Source organism: Aquarana catesbeiana, linkage group LG12, assembly GCF_042186555.1.
Source record: "Aquarana catesbeiana isolate 2022-GZ linkage group LG12, ASM4218655v1, whole genome shotgun sequence".
Taxonomy (NCBI): Eukaryota; Metazoa; Chordata; class Amphibia; order Anura; family Ranidae; genus Aquarana; species Aquarana catesbeiana.
Genome location: NC_133335.1, coordinates 181,494,025 through 181,510,992, shown reverse-complemented (window position 1 = coordinate 181,510,992; position 16,968 = coordinate 181,494,025). Strand labels below are relative to the sequence as shown.

Below are 16,968 nucleotides of genomic sequence, written 5' to 3'. Positions count from 1 at the left end.
TGCAAAGAAGAATGGGAGAAACTGCCCAAAAATAGGTGTGCCAAGCTTGAGGCATCATACTCAAAAATACCTGAGGCTGTAATTGGTGCCAAAGGTGCTTCAACAAAGTATTAAGCAAAGGCTGTGAATACTTATATACATGGGATTTTATTATTTTTAATACATTTGCAAAGATTTCAAACAAACCTCTTTCATGTTTGTAGAATTTTGAGGAAAATAATGAATTTCAATTTTGAAATAAGGCTGTAACATAACAAAATGTGGAAAAAGTGAAGCGCTGTGAATACTTTCCGAATGCACTGTATTTTCATGCCTAGGAGAGATAGTTGCAGTGCACAGCCATCCATATTAATGAACAGCTAGCTGCCTGGGGTTATATGTCATACTTGATTAGGGCTCATGCACACTGCAGCTCAAAGGAGCTCAAAGAAGCGGCTCCTACAGGCTTTCAAGCTCTTTTGAGCTCTTATTTTTTCTGCCTAGAAACTCCCCTCCATGTTAGCCATTGTGTCCATGCACACTAGGGCTTTTTCAGGTGTTTTTTAGGGGATATACTAAAACATTTCATGTGAAAATGGCTTAATGTAGCTTAATGTATAATAAAGTGCCTAAACCTCAATCAATAGCCCTGAAGCATTCCACAGCCTAAGTTTTTAACTTCCCAAACCTATCCCATAAGTTTCATGCATTTCGGTGCTCCACAAGGCAAATTAGGGACATTAAGCTTGTTTTTTGGGGAGATTAATGTGGCTTAATGTACAAAAAAGACCTTAAATGTTAACCAATTTCCCCCAAACTTCGCACAATAGAATACACTATCTATGCTAACATATTCAGAAAATTTCAGCTCATTTGTTAAATCACACCAAAAGTTATTCACATTAAGCTACATTTTACAATGCTAAAACAATTAATGTGAACAGCTTAAAGTGGATGTAAAAATTTTTTTTTTTATGTCATAATGTAGAGTATAAGATTTCCTATCATTTGAGCCCAGTCTTGCCACAAAGAGTTAATCCAGCTCTGAGCAATCCACTTTTATTGTTCAGTGAGATAAATCTTGACAAACAGAGAAAAACTTTGTCAAATCCTCCCCCTTGCTGTGAGTGACAGGTGATTTACATCTCCTGCACTAGCCTAAGTAAGACACAGGCATTATTTTTTAATTCCCCCCCCACTCCTTTCTTCAGCAGCTCTGCAAGGATTGGCTGTTCCACACCTCAGCATGATTTGGTATGCTGAAGTCATGTGGTTACTTTCCTGTCTTTTCACTGGATGTTAGAGATCATAGCAGAAGTTCAGTGTAAGAAATACACAGGAGAAAATGCATATTGACAAGGGGAGTGTAGAGGTGGGCGGGGAGTCTACTGACATCACAACTCCTCCCACCGAGCTCCAGACAACAGACCCACCCACAGAATCTGCAGTTTTTCGGGTCTCATAACAGACAGAGGGGAGACATTTGACAGGTAAAGATACATGCAGGAGGCATGTATATCCTTATAGATAACCCCTATGGTAGTAGTTTAGAAAGGATGACATTAGGTATACATCCACTTTAATGTAAAAAGAGCTTAATGTACCATATTGTGCTTAAACCTCAATTAATTGTCTTGAAACTTTGCACATCCTAAGTTCTCAACTTCCCAAACCTATCCTATAAGTTTTATGAATTTCGGTGTTCCACACAGCAAACTAGGGACATTAAGCTTGTTTCTTGGGGAGCTTAATGTGGCTTAACATACATAAAAGACCACAAATGTTAACCAATTTCCCCCAAACTTCACACAATAGAAGGCTCTATCTATCTATTCTGAAAATCTCAGCTCATTTGGTAAATCACACCAAAAGTTATTCATATTAAGCTATATTTTACAATGCTAAAACATTTAATGTGAACAGCTTAATGTACCATAATGCCTAAACTCAATCAATTGTCATGAAACTTTGCACATCCTAATTTCTCAACTTTCGAAGCCTATCCAAGAAGTTTCATGGGTTTGGTCTCCTACAAGGCAAACTAGGGACATTAAGCTTGTTTTTTGGGGAGCTTAATGTGGCTTAATGTACAAAAAGACACTGCAGTTTAAGAAAGCCCATCAGAGATCCCCGTGCCCAAGAGCTTGCAATCTATTAAAAATGCCATGCAGTTTATCTCTGTGTACTCTTTGTTCTTTTGACAAGTGTGCTGTAGATAGAGCATGTCAAGCCATAGCTGTGCTCCCTGGAGATATGCTGATCGCCCATCCGTGCTGCTGCTGGAGAGAGCCCAGGTGACCATGAATGAGGGCCCTACAGACTTGGTCATGGTGAGTGAGACCATCCCATACCCCACTCCATCTCCCCTGGGGACCCCTTCTCCCCTGGGGACTGGGACCCTTTCTCCCCTGGGGACTGGGACCCCTTCTTCTCTCCCTGAGGACAGGGACCCCTGAGGACAGGCCCTTCCCTCTACCCTGAGGACAGGGACCTCCTTCTCCCCCAAGGACAGGGACCCCCTTCTCCCCCGAGGACAGGGACCCCCTTCTCCCCCGAGGACAGGGACCCCCTTCTCCCCCGAGGACAGGGACCCCTGCTCTCCTGGAGACAAGGACCCCTTCTCTCCTGGGAACAGGGACCCCTTCTCTCCTGGGGATTGGGACCCCCTTTTCCCCTGAGGACAGGGACATCCTATTACCCTGAGGACTGGCATCCTATCTCCCCTGCGGACTGGGACCCCCTTCTCCCCTGGGGACAAGAACCCTTTCTCTCCTGGGGACAAGAACCCCTTCTCTTCTGGGGACAGGGACCCCTTCTCTCCTGGGGACCCCCTTCTCCCCTGGAGGACAGGGACACCCTTCTCCCCCGGGGACAGGGACCTCTTCTACCCTGAGGACTGGCACCCTATCTCCCCTGGGGACTAGAACCCATTCTCCCCTAGAGACAAGTACCCCTTCACTCCTGAGGACAGGGACCCCTTCTCCCCTGGGGACAGGGAACCCTTCTCCCCTGGCAACTGGGACCCCCTTCTCCCCTGGGGACAAGGACTCCTTCTCTCCTGGGGACAAGGACTCCTTCTCTCCCGGGGACAAGGATCCCTTCTCTCCTGGGGACTGGCAACCTATCTTCCCTGGGGACTGGAACCCCCATCTCCCCCTGGGGACACCTTCTCCCCTGGGGACAAGGACCCCTTCTCTCCTGGGAACAAGGACCCCTTCTCTCCTGGGGACTGGGACCCCCTTCTCCTCTGACAGGGACCCCTTATCCCCTTGGGACTGGGACCCCCTTCTCCCCTGGGGACAAAAACCCATTCTCTCCTAGGGACAAGGACCCCTTCTCTCCTGGGGACTGGGACCCCCTTCTCCCCTGAGGACAGGGACACCCTTCTTCCCTGGAGGACATGACACCCTTCTTCCCTGGAGGACAGGGACCCCGTTCTCCCCTGGGGACAGGGACCCCTCTCTCCCCTGGGGACTGGCATCCTATCTCCCCTGGGGACTGGGACCCCCTTCTGCCCTGGGGACAAGGACCCTTTCTCTCCTGGGGACAAGAACCCCTTCTCTTCTGGGGACAGGGACCCCTTCTCTCCTGGGGACCCCCTTCTCCCCTGGAGGACAGGGACACCCTTCTCCCCTGGGGACAGGGACCTCTTCTACCCTGAAGACTGGCACCCTATCTCCCCTGGGGACTAGAACCCATTCTCCCCTAGGGACAAGGACCCCTTCTCTCCTGGGGACAGGGACCCCTTCTCCCCTGGGGACAGGGAACCCTTCTCCCCTGGCAACTGGGACCCCCTTCTCCCCTGGGGACAAGGACTCCTTCTCTCCTGGGGACAAGGACTCCTTCTGTCCCGGGGACAAGGACCCCTTCTCTCCTGGGGACTGGGACCCCCTTCTCCCCTGGGGACTGGCAACCTATCTTCCCTGGGGACTGGGACCCCTTCTCCCCCTGGGGACCCCTTCTCCTCTGGGGACAAGGACCCCTTCTCTCCTGGGAACAAGGACCCCTTCTCTCCTGGGGACTGGGACCCCCTTCTCCTCTGAGGACAGGGACCCCTTATCCCCTTGGGACCGGGACCCCCTTCTCCCCTGGGGACAAAAACCCATTCTCTCCTGGGGACAAGGACCCCTTCTCTCCTGGGGACAGGGACCCCTTCTCTCCTGGGGACTGGGACCCCCTTCTCCCCTGGGGACAAGAACCCTTTCTCTCCTGGGGACAAGAACTCCTTCTCTTCTGGGGACAGGGACCCCTTCTCTCCTGGGGACCCCCTTCTCCCCTGGAGGACAGGGACACCCTTCTCCCCCGGGGACAGGGACCTCTTCTACCCTGAGGACTGGCACCCTATCTCCCCTGGGGACTAGAACCCATTCTCCCCTAGGGACAAGTACCCCTTCACTCCTGGGGACAGGGACCCCTTCTCCCCTGGGGACAGGGAACCCTTCTCCCCTGGCAACTGGGACCCCCTTCTCCCCTGGGGACAAGGACTCCTCTCCTGGGGACAAGGACTCCTTCTCTCCCGGGGACAAGGATCCCTTCTCTCCTGGGGACTGGCAACCTATCTTCCCTGGGGATTGGAACCCCCATCTCCCCCTGGGGACACGTTCTCCCCTGGGGACAAGGACCCCTTCTCTCCTGGGAACAAGGACCCCTTCTCTCCTGGGGACTGGGACCCCCTTCTCCTCTGACAGGGACCCCTTATCCCCTTGGGACTGGGACCCCCTTCTCCCCTGGGGACAAAAACCCATTCTCTCCTGGGGACAAGGACCCCTTCTCTCCTGGGGACTGGGACCCCCTTCTCCCCTGAGGACAGGGACACCCTTCTTCCCTGGAGGACATGACACCCTTCTTCCCTGGAGGACAGGGACCCCGTTCTCCCCTGGGGACAGGGACCCCTCTCTCCCCTGGGGAATGGCATCCTATCTCCCCTGGGGACTGGGACCCCCTTCTGCCCTGGGGACAAGGACCCTTTCTCTCCTGGGGACAAGAACCCCTTCTCTTCTGGGGACAGGGACCCCTTCTCTCCTGGGGACCCCCTTCTCCCCTGGAGGACAGGGACACCCTTCTCCCCTGGGGACAGGGACCTCTTCTACCCTGAAGACTGGCACCCTATCTCCCCTGGGGACTAGAACCCATTCTCCCCTAGGGACAAGGACCCCTTCTCTCCTGGGGACAGGGACCCCTTCTCCCCTGGGGACAGGGAACCCTTCTCCCCTGGCAACTGGGACCCCCTTCTCCCCTGGCAACTGGGACCCCCTTCTCCCCTGGGGACAAGGACTCCTTCTCTCCTGGGGACAAGGACTCCTTCTGTCCCGGGGACAAGGACCCCTTCTCTCCTGGGGACTGGGACCCCCTTCTCCCCTGGGGACTGGCAACCTATCTTCCCTAGGGACTGGGACCCCCTTCTCCCCCTGGGGACCCCTTCTCCTCTGGGGACAAGGACCCCTTCTCTCCTGGGAACAAGGACCCCTTCTCTCCTGGGGACTGGGACCCCCTTCTCCTCTGAGGACAGGGACCCCTTATCCCCTTGGGACCGGGACCCCCTTCTCCCCTGGGGACAAAAACCCATTCTCTCCTGGGGACAAGGACCCCTTATCTCCTGGGGACTGGGACCCCCTTCTCCCCTGAGGATAGGGACACCCTTCTTCCCTGGAGGACAGGGACCCTCTTCTCCCCTGGGGACAGGGACCCCTCTCTCCCCTGGGGACTGGGACCCCCTTCTCCCAGGGACTGGGACCCCCTTCTCCCCTGAGGAGAGGGACCCCTTCTCTCCTGGGAACTGGGACCCCCTTCTCCCCTGGGGACAAGGACCCCTTCTCTCCTGGGGACAGGGACCCCTTCTCTCCTGGGGACCGTGACAATCTTCTCCCCTGAGGGCAGGGACACCCTTCTTCCCTGGAGGACAGGGACTCCCCCTCTCTCCCCTGGGGACTGTCATTATATCTCCCCTGGGGACTGGAACCCCCTTCTTCCCTGGGGCCAGGGACCCCCTTCTCCCCTGAGGACTGGCATCATATCTCCCCTGGGGACTGGGACCCCCTTCTCCCCTGGGGACTGGGACCCTATCTCCCCTAGGGACTGGGACCCCCTTCTATCCTTGGGACTGGCATCCTATCTCCACTGGGACCCCCTTCTCCCCTGGGGACAGGGACCCCTCCTCTCCTGGGGACAGGGATCCCTTCTTCCCTGGGGACTGGGATTCCCTTCTCCCCTGGGGACAAGGACCCTTTCTCTCCTGGGGACAGGGATGCCTTCTCTCCTGGGGACTGGCATCCTATCTCCCCTGGGGACTGGGACCCCCTTCTCCCCTGGGGACAAGGACCCCTTTTCTCCGGGGGACAAGGACCCATTCTCTCCTGGGGACAGGGACCCCTTCTCTCCTGGGGACTGAGACCCCCTTCTCCCCTGGGACAGGAACCCCTTTTCTCCTGGGGACAAGGACCACTTCTCTCCTGGGGACTGGGACCCCCTTCTCCCCTGGGGACAAGGACCCCTCTCTCCCCTGGGGACTGGCATCCTATCTCCCCTGGGGACTGGGACCCCCTTCTCCTCTGGGAACTGGCATCCTATCTTCCCTGGGGACAAGGACCCCTTCTCTCCTGGGGACAAGGACCCCTTCTCTCCTGGGGACTGGGACCCCCTTCTCCTCTGAGGACAGGGACCCCTTATCCCCTGGGGACTGGGACCCCCTTCTCCCCTGGGGACAAAAACCCAATCTCTCCTGGGGACAAGGACCCCTTCTCTCCTGGGGACTGGGACCCCCTTCTCTCCTGGGGACTGGGACCCCCTTCTTCCCTGGAGGATAGGGACCCCCTTCTCCCCTGGGGACAGGGACCCCTCTCTCCCCTGGGGACTGGCATCCTATCTCCCCTGGGGACTGGGACCCCCTTCTCCCCCTGGGGACTGGGACCCCCTTCTCCCCTGGGGACAGGGACCCCTCTCTCCCCTGGGGACTGGCATCATATCTCCCCTGGGGACTGGGACCCCCTTCTCCCCTGGGGACTGGCATCCTATCTTCACTGGGGACTGGAACCCCCTTCTCCCCCTGGGGACACCTTCTCCCCTGGGGACAAGGACCCCTTCTCTCCTGGGGACAAGGACCCCTTCTCTCCTGGGGACTGGGACCCCCTTCTCCTCTGAGGACAGGGACCCCTTATCCCCTGGGGACTGGGACCCCCTTCTCTCCTGGGGACAAAAACCCATTCTCTCCTGGGGACAAGGACCCCTTCTCTCCTGGGGACTGGGACCCCCTTCTCCTCTGAGGACAGGGACACCCTTCTTCCCTGGAGGACAGGGACCCCCTTCTCCCCTGGGGACAGGAACCCCCTTCTCCCCTGGGGAGAAGGACACCTTTTCTCCTGGGGATAAGGACCCCTTCTCTCCTGGGGACTGGGACCCCCTTCTCCCCTGAGGAGAGGGACCCCTTCTCTCCTGGGAACCGGGACCCCCTTCTCCCCTGGGGACAAGGACCCCTTCTCTCCTGGGGACAGGGACCCCTTCTCTCCTGGGGACTGTGACCCCCTTCTCCCCTGAGGGCAGGGACACCCTTCTTCCCTGGAGGACAGGGACTCCCCCTCTCTCCCCTGGGGACTGTCATTATATCTCCCCTGGGGACTGGAACCCCCTTCTCCCCTGGGGCCAGGGACCCCCTTCTCCCCTGGGGACTGGCATCCTATCTCCCCTGGGGACTGGGACCCCCTTCTATCCTGGGGACTGGCATCCTATCTCCACTGGGACCTCCTTCTCCCCTGGGGACAGGGACCCCTTCTCCCCTGGGGACAAGGACCTCTTCTCTCCTGGGGACAGGGACCCCTTTTCCCCTGGGGACAGGGACCCCTTCTCCCCTGGGGACTGGGATCCCCTTCTCCCCTGGGGACAAGGACCCTTTCTCTCCTGGGGACAGGGATGCCTTCTCTCCTGAGGACTGGCATCCTATCTCCCCTGGGGACTGGGACCCCCTTCTCCCCTGGGGATAAGGACCCCTTTTCTCCGGGGGACAAGGACCCATTCTCTCCTGGGGACAGGGACCCCTTCTCTCCTGGGGACTGAGACCCCCTTCTCCCCTGGGACAGGGACCACTTTTCTCCTGGGGACAAGGACCCCTTCTCTCCTGGGAACTGGGACCCCCTTCTCCCCTGGGGGCAGGGACCCCTCTCTCCCCTGGGGACTGGCATCCTATCTTCCCTGGGGACTGGAACCCCCTTCTCCCCTGGGGCCAGGGACCCCCTTCTCCCCTGGGGACTGGCATCCTATCTCCCCTGGGGACTGGGACCCCCTTCTATCCTGGGGACTGGCATCCTATCTCCACTGGGACCTCCTTCTCCCCTGGGGACAGGGACCCCTTCTCCCCTGGGGACAAGGACCTCTTCTCTCCTGGGGACAGGGACCCCTTTTCCCCTGGGGACAGGGACCCCTTCTCCCCTGGGGACTGGGATCCCCTTCTCCCCTGGGGACAAGGACCCCTTCTCTCCTGGGGACAAGGACCCCTTCTCTCCTGGGGACTGGGACCCCTTCTCCTCTGAGGACAGGGACCCCTTATCCCCTTGGGACTGGGACCCCCTTCTCCCCTGGGGACAAAAACCCATTCTCTCCTGGGGACAAGGACCCCTTCTCTCCTGGGGACTGGGACCCCCTTCTCCCCTGAGGACAGGGACACCCTTCTTTCCTGGAGGACAGGGACCCATCTCTCCCCTGGAGACTGGCATCCTATCTCCCCTGGGGACTGGGACCCCCTTTTCCCCTGGGGACAGGAACCCCCTTCTCCCCTGGGGAGAAGGACACCTTATCTCCTGGGGACAAGGACCCCTTCTCTCCTGGGGACAGAGACCCCTTCTCTCCCGGGGACTGGGACCACCTTCTCCCCTGAGGAGAATGATCCCTTCTCTCCTAGGAACTGGGACCCCCTTCTCCCCTGGGGACAAGGACCCCTTCTCTCCTGGGGACAGGGACCCCTTCTCTCCTGGGGACTGTGACCCCCTTCTCCCCTGAGGGCAGGGACACCCTTCTTCCCTGGAGAACAGGGACTCCCTCTCTCTCCCCTGGGGACTGGAACCCCCTTCTCCCCTGGGGCCAGGGACCCCCTTCTCCACTGGGGACTGGCATCCTATCTCCCCTGGGGACTGGGACCCCTTCTATCCTGGGGACTGGCATCCTATCTCCACTGGGACCCCCTTCTCCCCTGGGGACAGGGATGCCTTCTCTCCTGGGGACTGGCATCCTATCTCCCCTGGGGACTGGGACCCCCTTCTCCCCTGGGGACAAGGACCCCTTTTCTCCAGGGGACAAGGACCCATTCTCTCCTGGGGACAGGGACCCCTTCTCTCCTGGGGACTGAGACCCCCTTCTCCCATGGGACAGGGACCCCTTTTCTCCTGGGGACAAAGACCCCTTCTCTCCTGGGGACAGGAAACCCCTTCTCCCTTGAGGACAGGGACACCCTTCTTCCCTGGAGGACAGGGACCCCCCTTCTCCCCTGGGGACAGTGTAAGAGAAGCCTGGCTAACAGATGCACATCTGCGCACAAGCACGTATTGATGCATGCGCGGACGCGCACGTGCTTGCACGTGTACGTATGGGTGCCAAGTAAGCCTATTTAAACTGAACACTGACACTTGAACATTGCTGGGTGGTCTTTCAGCTAGTGCCTGCTTACCTGATCTGTTCCAGTTGTCTGTGTCTTGACCCGGCTATACTTGAACCTCCTCCTTGACCTCCGCCTGCCTACCTGATCCCGGCTTGGTTTTGACTCCGCTTCTGCCTGATGTTCCTGTACCTTGCTGCCCGTCTGTGTACCGAACCCGGCTTGTGTCCCGTCTCTGCCTCTCAGTGCCTGCTCTGCCCGGCTGTTAATGACCTCCTGGCTTTCGTTCCGGCTACGTCTCCATCTGCTGAACCAGCGATTCGGAGCTCCAGTTCTCAGAACCTGTCCTGCGCTCCCCAGCCACCTGGTTCCTGCCAAGGCCCAGCCAGCGCCAACAGCTACATCGGCCCTCGTGCCACTCTGTGTCCTTCACTCACTGTCATCACTACCAGGGGTGTCGGACAGGAGGTGCAAGAGAAGCCTCCTCTCCAGCTCGATCTCCACCAGGTACGTGACACAGGGACACCCTTCTTCCCTGGAGGACAGGGACCCCCCTTCTCCCCTGGGGACAGGGACCCCTCTCTCCCCTGGGGACTGGCATCCTATCTCCCCTGGGGACTGGGACCCCCTTCTCCCCTGGGGACTGGCATCCTATCTCCCCTGGGGACTGGAACCCCCTTCTCCCCTGGGGACCCCTTTTCCCCTGGGGACAAGGATCCCTTCTCTCCTGGGGACAGGGACCCCTTCTCTTCCAGGGACTGGGACCCCCTTCTCCCCTGAGGAGAGGGATCCCTTCTCCCCTGAGGAGAGGGACCCCTTCTCCCCTGGGGATTGGGACCCCTTTCTCCCCTGGGGACAAGGACCCCTTTCCTCCTGGGGAGAGGGACCCCTTCTCTCCTGGGGACTGGGACCCCCTTCTCCCCTGAGGACAGGGACACCCTTCTTCCCTGGAGGACAGGGACCCCCCCTCTCTCCCCTGGGGACTGAAACCCCCTTCTCCCCTGGGGACAAGGACCCCTTCTGCCCTAGGGACAGGGACCCCCTTCTCCCCTTGGGACTGGCATCCTATCTCGACTGGGACCCCCTTCTCCCCTGGGGACAAGGACCCCCCTTCTCTTTCTCTCCTGGGGACAGGGACCCCTTCTCTCCTGGGGACAGGGACCCCTTCTCCCCTGGGGACTGGGACCCCCTTCTCCCCTGGGGACAAGGACCTTTTCTCTCCTGGGGACAGGGACCCCTTCTCTCCTGGGGACAGGGCCCCCTTCTCCCCTGGGGACTAGCATCCTATCTCCCCTGGGGACTGGGACACTCTTCTCCCTTGGGGACAAGGACCCCTTTTCTCCTAGGGACAAGGACCCCATCTCTCCTGGGGACAGGGACCCCTTCTCTCCTGGGGACTGGGACTCCTTCTCCCCTGGGAACTGGGACCCCCTTCTCCCCTGGGGACAAGGACCCCTTCTCTCCTGGGGACAGGGAGACAGGTACCCCTTCTTCCCTGAGGACAGGGACACCATTCTCCCCTAGTGATGGAGACGCATCTCCCCTGGGGATGAGGACCCCATCTTGCCTACGGACAGGAACCCCATCTCCCCTGGTAATGGGGACGCCATCTCACCTAGGGACAGGGACCCTATCTCACCTGGGGACAGGGACATCCTTCTTCCCTGGGGACAGGGACCCCTTCTCCCCCGGGGACAGGGACCCCCTTCTCCCCCGGGGACAGGGACCCCCTTCTCCCCCGAGGACAGGGACACCCTTCTCCCCCGAGGACAGGGACACCCTTCTCTCCTCAGGGACACCCTTCTCTCCCGAGGAGAGTGAACCCCTTCTCCCCTGGGGACAGGGACCCCCATCTCCCCTGGGGACAGGGACAGCCTTCTCCCCTAAGGACAGGGACCCCCTTTTCTCCTGAGGACAGGGACCCTATCTCACCTGGGGACAGGGATACCCTTTTCCCCTGGGGACCCACTTCTCTTTCTCCCCTGGGGACAGGGACACCCTTCTCCTGTGGGGACAGGGACCCCCTTCTTCCCTGAGGACAGGCACACCCTTCTCCCCTAGCGATGGAGACCCATCTCCCCCAATGGCATCCCTGACCCCCCCAACATTATGCTGTGCCCCACCATGTGCCCCCCCCCCCCCCAATAAAAAAAAAAAAAAATTTAATACAAAAAATCAATGTCTAAGAGGGAGAGAGTCCCCAGTCAGCTCCTGCGGGTGATTCCTCCCCCCTCCCTCTGCTCACTGACATTGCATAATGCGAGCGCCCACACAACCATGGCCGCCCGATCTGCTCCTTCCCCTGCATCCTCATTGGCAGGGAGAAGAGCGAGTTGCAGGAAGGACTCCACCAGGACTCTCAGTTACTGAAAAAACAGACTGATTTCTCCCATCCTTAGGACAGGAGAACCAGCCTGTAAATTCCAAGAGATGCCAGACCAGCGCAGTCAATAGCAGGAGCAGGACAGCAAGAGGAGGCTGGGGAACCCCACAGTGGCAGAACACCAGGGCCCGTTGGCAAGACAACCTTTGCAACCCTGATAGTTCTCCCACTGCTTTGGATGCTTATATTTTCTTGGTATGCTGGTGACATATATCTCTTGTTTTCTGCCACCCTGGGGGGGGGGGGGCCCAATACAGTAGGAAGGGAGCTCACTGCAGAACATGTGAAAGGGTCGTTGTGGGGTCGTAGTAAAGGGCCCCAGTATATATTTATATATATCTATATATATATATAGCTCTATCTATCTATCTATCTATCTATATATATCTATATATATATAGATATATATATATCTATATATATATAGATATATATAGATCTATATATAGATCTACATATAGATATATATATATATATCTATATATAGATCTATATATAGATCTATATATATATATGCGCATTTTATAGTTGCCCCCCTACTTTTGTCCCTGTCCCCCCATGTGCCCCCCCTAAATATGAAAGCTGGAGACGCCACTGATCTCCCCTGGGGATGAGGACCCCATCTTGCCTACGGACAGGAACCCCATCTCCCCTGGCAAAGGGGACGCCATCTCACCTAGGAACCCCATCTTCCCTGGGGACCAGGACCCCACCTCCCCTAAGAACAGGAACCTGACACCCTGAGTGTGCCAACCTCACCGCCCTGCCTGATCACCCTGAGTGTGCCAACCTCACCATCCTGCCTGCCATGTGTCCTGTGTGAGGGCCCTCCTGTGACAGCTCTTATCAGGACTTCACCCCATTGTGAACTCCCCCTACATGGATATGCTCCCACTACACGACTGACTCCTCTGTGTGCTCCCACTACACGACTGACCACTCTGTGTGCTCCCCCTACACAGGGGACCAGTCTGTTTGCTCCTCCTACATGTCTGCATAATCTGATCACCTCCTGTATCCTGTGCGCATTCTCTGACCACCTCCTGTATCCTGTGCGCATATTCTGACCACCTCCTGTATCCTGTGTGCATACTCTGACCACCTCCTGTATCCTGTGTGCATACTCTGACCACCTCCTGTATCCTGTGTGCAGTCTCTGACCACCTCTTGTATCCTGTGTGCATACCCTGACCACCTCCTGTATCCTGTCTGCAGCCTCTAACCACCTCCTGTATCCTGTCTGCAGCCTCTAACCGTCTCTTGTATCATGTCTGCAATCTCTGACTACCTCTTGTCTTTTATCATATCTGCAGTCTCTGAGGGGGAGTCTGGAGATGAATCAAGAGTGAGAGCACTGCCGGGATGGGGATTATGGGAGGAGTCAGATGTGTGTGGACTGTGGAGAGGAGACTATAGAATAAAACCAGAGCCAACCTGGAGCTGTCTAACTGAGCCCTGCACGGTGAACCTGAGAGGAGGTCAGTGATAGTGCCGTTAGGCCAGTCTGAGTGTGGGGGGTCACTGATGTAAGGGGGGAGTGAATACAATAATTTAAGGGGGCACTGATATACAGGTTTCCCCTTATATCAGTACCCCCCCCCCACCTTAGTGTATTCACTCTGTGGAAGGTGGTCTCTTTTAATCTTACAGTGATCAGGCAGGACGGTGAGGTTGGCACACTCAGGGTGATCAGGTTCCTGTTCTGGGGTCCCTAGGTGAGATGGAGTCCCCGTTGCCAGGTGGGATGGAGTTCCTGCCCCCAGGTAAGATAGGTTCCCTGTCCCCGAGTGAGAAGGGGGTCCCTGTCCCCAGGGGAGAAGAGGTCTCTGTCCCCAGGGGAGAAGACGGTCCTTGTCCCCAGGTAAGAAGGGGTCCCTGTTCCCAGGGGAGATAGTGTCCCTGTCCCCAGGGGAGAAGAGGTCCCTGTCCCTAGGGGAGAAGGGGGTCCCTGTCCTCAGGGTCAATGGGGGTCCCTGTCCTCAGGGGGAGAAGGGGGTCCCTGTCCTCAGGGGGAGAAGGAGGTCCCTGTCTTTGGGAGAGATGGGGGTCCCTGCCCTCGGGGGAGAAGGGGGTCCCTGTCCTCGGGGGAGATGGGGGTCCCTGTCCTCTGGGAAGGAGGGGGTCCCTGTCCTTGGGGAGAAGGGGGTCCCTGCCTCAGGGGGATAAGTGGGTCCCTTTCCTCTGGGGAGAAGGGGGTCCCTGTCCTTGGAGAGAAGGGGGTCCCTGTCCTCAGGGGAGAAGGGGGTCCCTGTCCTTGGGGGAGAAGGGGTCCCTGTCCTTGGGGGAGATGGGGGTCCCTGTCCTCGGGGGGAGATAGGGATCCCTGTCCTCAGGGGAGATGGGGGTCCCTGTCCTTGAGGGAGATGGGGGTCCCTGTCCTTGGGGGGGGGGGAGATAGGGATCCCTGTCCTCGGGGGAGATGGGGGTCCCTGTCCTTGGGGGAAAAGGGAGTCCATGTTCTCGGGGGAAAAGGGGGTCCCTGTCCTCGGGGGAGATGGGGGTTCCTGTCCTCAGGGGGAGAAGGGGGTCCCTGTCCTTAGGGGAGATGGGGGTTCCTGTTCTCATGGGGAGATGGGGTCCCTGTCCCCAGGGGAGATGGAGAGGGGTATCGGATGGTGTGTGGGGGATATGGGTGGTCTTGCTCACCATGACCAAGTCTGCAGGTCCCTCATTCATGGTTGCCTGGGCCCCCTCCAGCAGCACAGATGGGTGATCAGCATATCCCCAGGGAGCACAGCTATGGCTTAACATGCTCTATCTACAGCACAATTTTCAAAAAAACAAAGAGTACACACAGATAAGAATAGACACAGCTCTTCTGATGGGCTTTCCTATATTACCAAGTAAACTTTAGGTCATTGTCATAGATTGCAAGCTCTTGGGCACAGGATTCATTTACACAGACACAGCTATTCATAGGGCCCACCCCCTCTCCAAGCACAGATGTAGGCCCCTCCCACTGGCACTCTGTCAATCCGAGCTCCACTGGCACAAAGCCCTACTATGCACGGGGCCCGCCCCCCTCTCCAGAGCAACTTAGGAGAGTGTTAGTTGCGGGGCTGGACGCACTGCTCCCGCTGACACTCCCCACTCGTCTATAATTTTTCTGGACCCGAAAAAACCTGCCTGCGCATGCGCAGTGAAGCCGCGCGAACAGCTGATTATCTAAGTAGCAGCACCGGAAGTGACGCAGTCGAGACTTTTCACAGGCCAAAGATTTTTTTGTTACACCGGGACCCTTCCCTGTCTCAGCACCTAACAATTCAGCAGGAGCTGTCAAAAAAAAAAGAAGCAGCCTGGCAATGTTTATCAACAACCACATCACAGAAAGTTACATTGAAACATTCATATCAATTGTAACTTTCTGTGTTTTGCATCTACAGATCAAAGGAATGAACTTCCATTTGCAGCAACCTTGACAAGTAAAAAAAAAATGTTTCTAATTAAATGTTCCTCTGTTGAACCCCTTATTAACCCCTTATTAAATTTAGTTTTCTCCTTCTCTATTCAATTGTAATCTTCCTTGTGATTTTTTCTTTTCTATTTTATTAACTCTCTATTCAGCGATGTGGATGAGTGCCTCGGCCGTCTGGGACTCTCCCTCCTAATTCTGAGACACAGCAGTGGGGCCATTTACTCCCGCTGCTGTCAATCAAAGTCAGGTAGCCAGTCAGGAGAGAGAGGGGGCGGGGCCGGACCATGGCTCCGTGTCTAAATGGGCACACAGAGCTGCGGCTCGGCTCGAGTGCCCCATAGCAAGCTGCTTTCTGTGGGGGCACTTGGCAGGAGGGAGCAACCAGGAGCGCCAGGGAGGGAACTGAGAAAAGGAGGATCAGGGCTGCTCTGTGAAAAATCACTGAACAGAGGTGGTACAGTATCTCACAAAAGTGAGTACACCCCTCACATTTTTGCAAATATTTTATTATATCTTTTCATGTGACAACACTGAAGAAATGTCCTTTAAGAGCCGTAGCAGGCGCGTGCCTGCTGCATGGTGGAGGACCTGATGCGCGTGGCCGTCAGGCTCGATCGCCGCCGGCCACCCGCGATCACGGGCACGAGAGCCAGAACAGGGATTTGTGTGTGTAAACACACAAATCCCTGTTCTGACAGGGGAGGAGAGACAGATTGTCTGTTCCTAATACGTAGGAACAACGATCTGTCTCCTTCTCTAGTTATTCCCATCCCCTCACAGTTAGAAACACACCTAGGGAACACATTTAACCCCTTGAGCGCCGCCTAGTGTTAACCCCTTCCCTGCCAGTGACATTTACACAGTAATCAGTGTATTTTTATAGCACTGATCGCTTTATAAATGTCCTATGGTCCCAAAAAAGAGTCAAAAGTGTCCGATCTGTCCGCCACAATGTCGCAGTCCTGCTAAAAATCTCAGATCACCGCCATTACTAGTAAAAAATAAATAAATAATAAAAATTCCATAAAAATGCTATAAATCTATTCCCTATTTTGTAGACGCTATAACTTTTGCGCAAAAACAATCAATATACGCTTATTGCGATTTTTTTTTTTTTTTACCAAAAATATGTAGAATACATATTGGCCTAAACTGATGAAGAAATTATTTTTTGTACACTTTTTTTTGGATATTTATTATAGCAAAAGTAAAAAAATATATATATATTTTTTAACATTTTCGCTCTTTTTTTGTTTAACGCAAAAAAAATTAAAACCGCAGCAATGAGCAAATATCACCAAAAGAAAGATCTGTTTGTGTACAACGTTGCACGACCACGCAATTGTCAGTTAAAAGGACGCAGTGCCGTATCGCAAAAAATGCCTGGTCATTAGGGGGGCAAATCCTTCTGGGGCTGAAGTGGTTAATTGATAGCCTTGTAACTTTGCACAACCAAAGATTTTATCTTCCCAACCCTATCCTGAAAGTTTGATGGATTTTGGTTTCCCACAAGGGAAATGAGTGACACTTAACTTAAATGATATGTACATGTCCATCATTTTTTTTAACACAAACATGTCATACTCACCTCCTCTGTGCAGTTGGTTTTGCACA

The 16,968-nt window shown here is 55.9% G+C and overlaps 1 pseudogene; it reads left to right on the top strand.

The window, feature by feature from the left end:
- Positions 1 to 2,279: 2,279 nt before the first annotated feature.
- Positions 2,280 to 15,335, top strand: LOC141113379 (uncharacterized; annotated as a pseudogene).
- Positions 15,336 to 16,968: the final 1,633 nt, after the last annotated feature.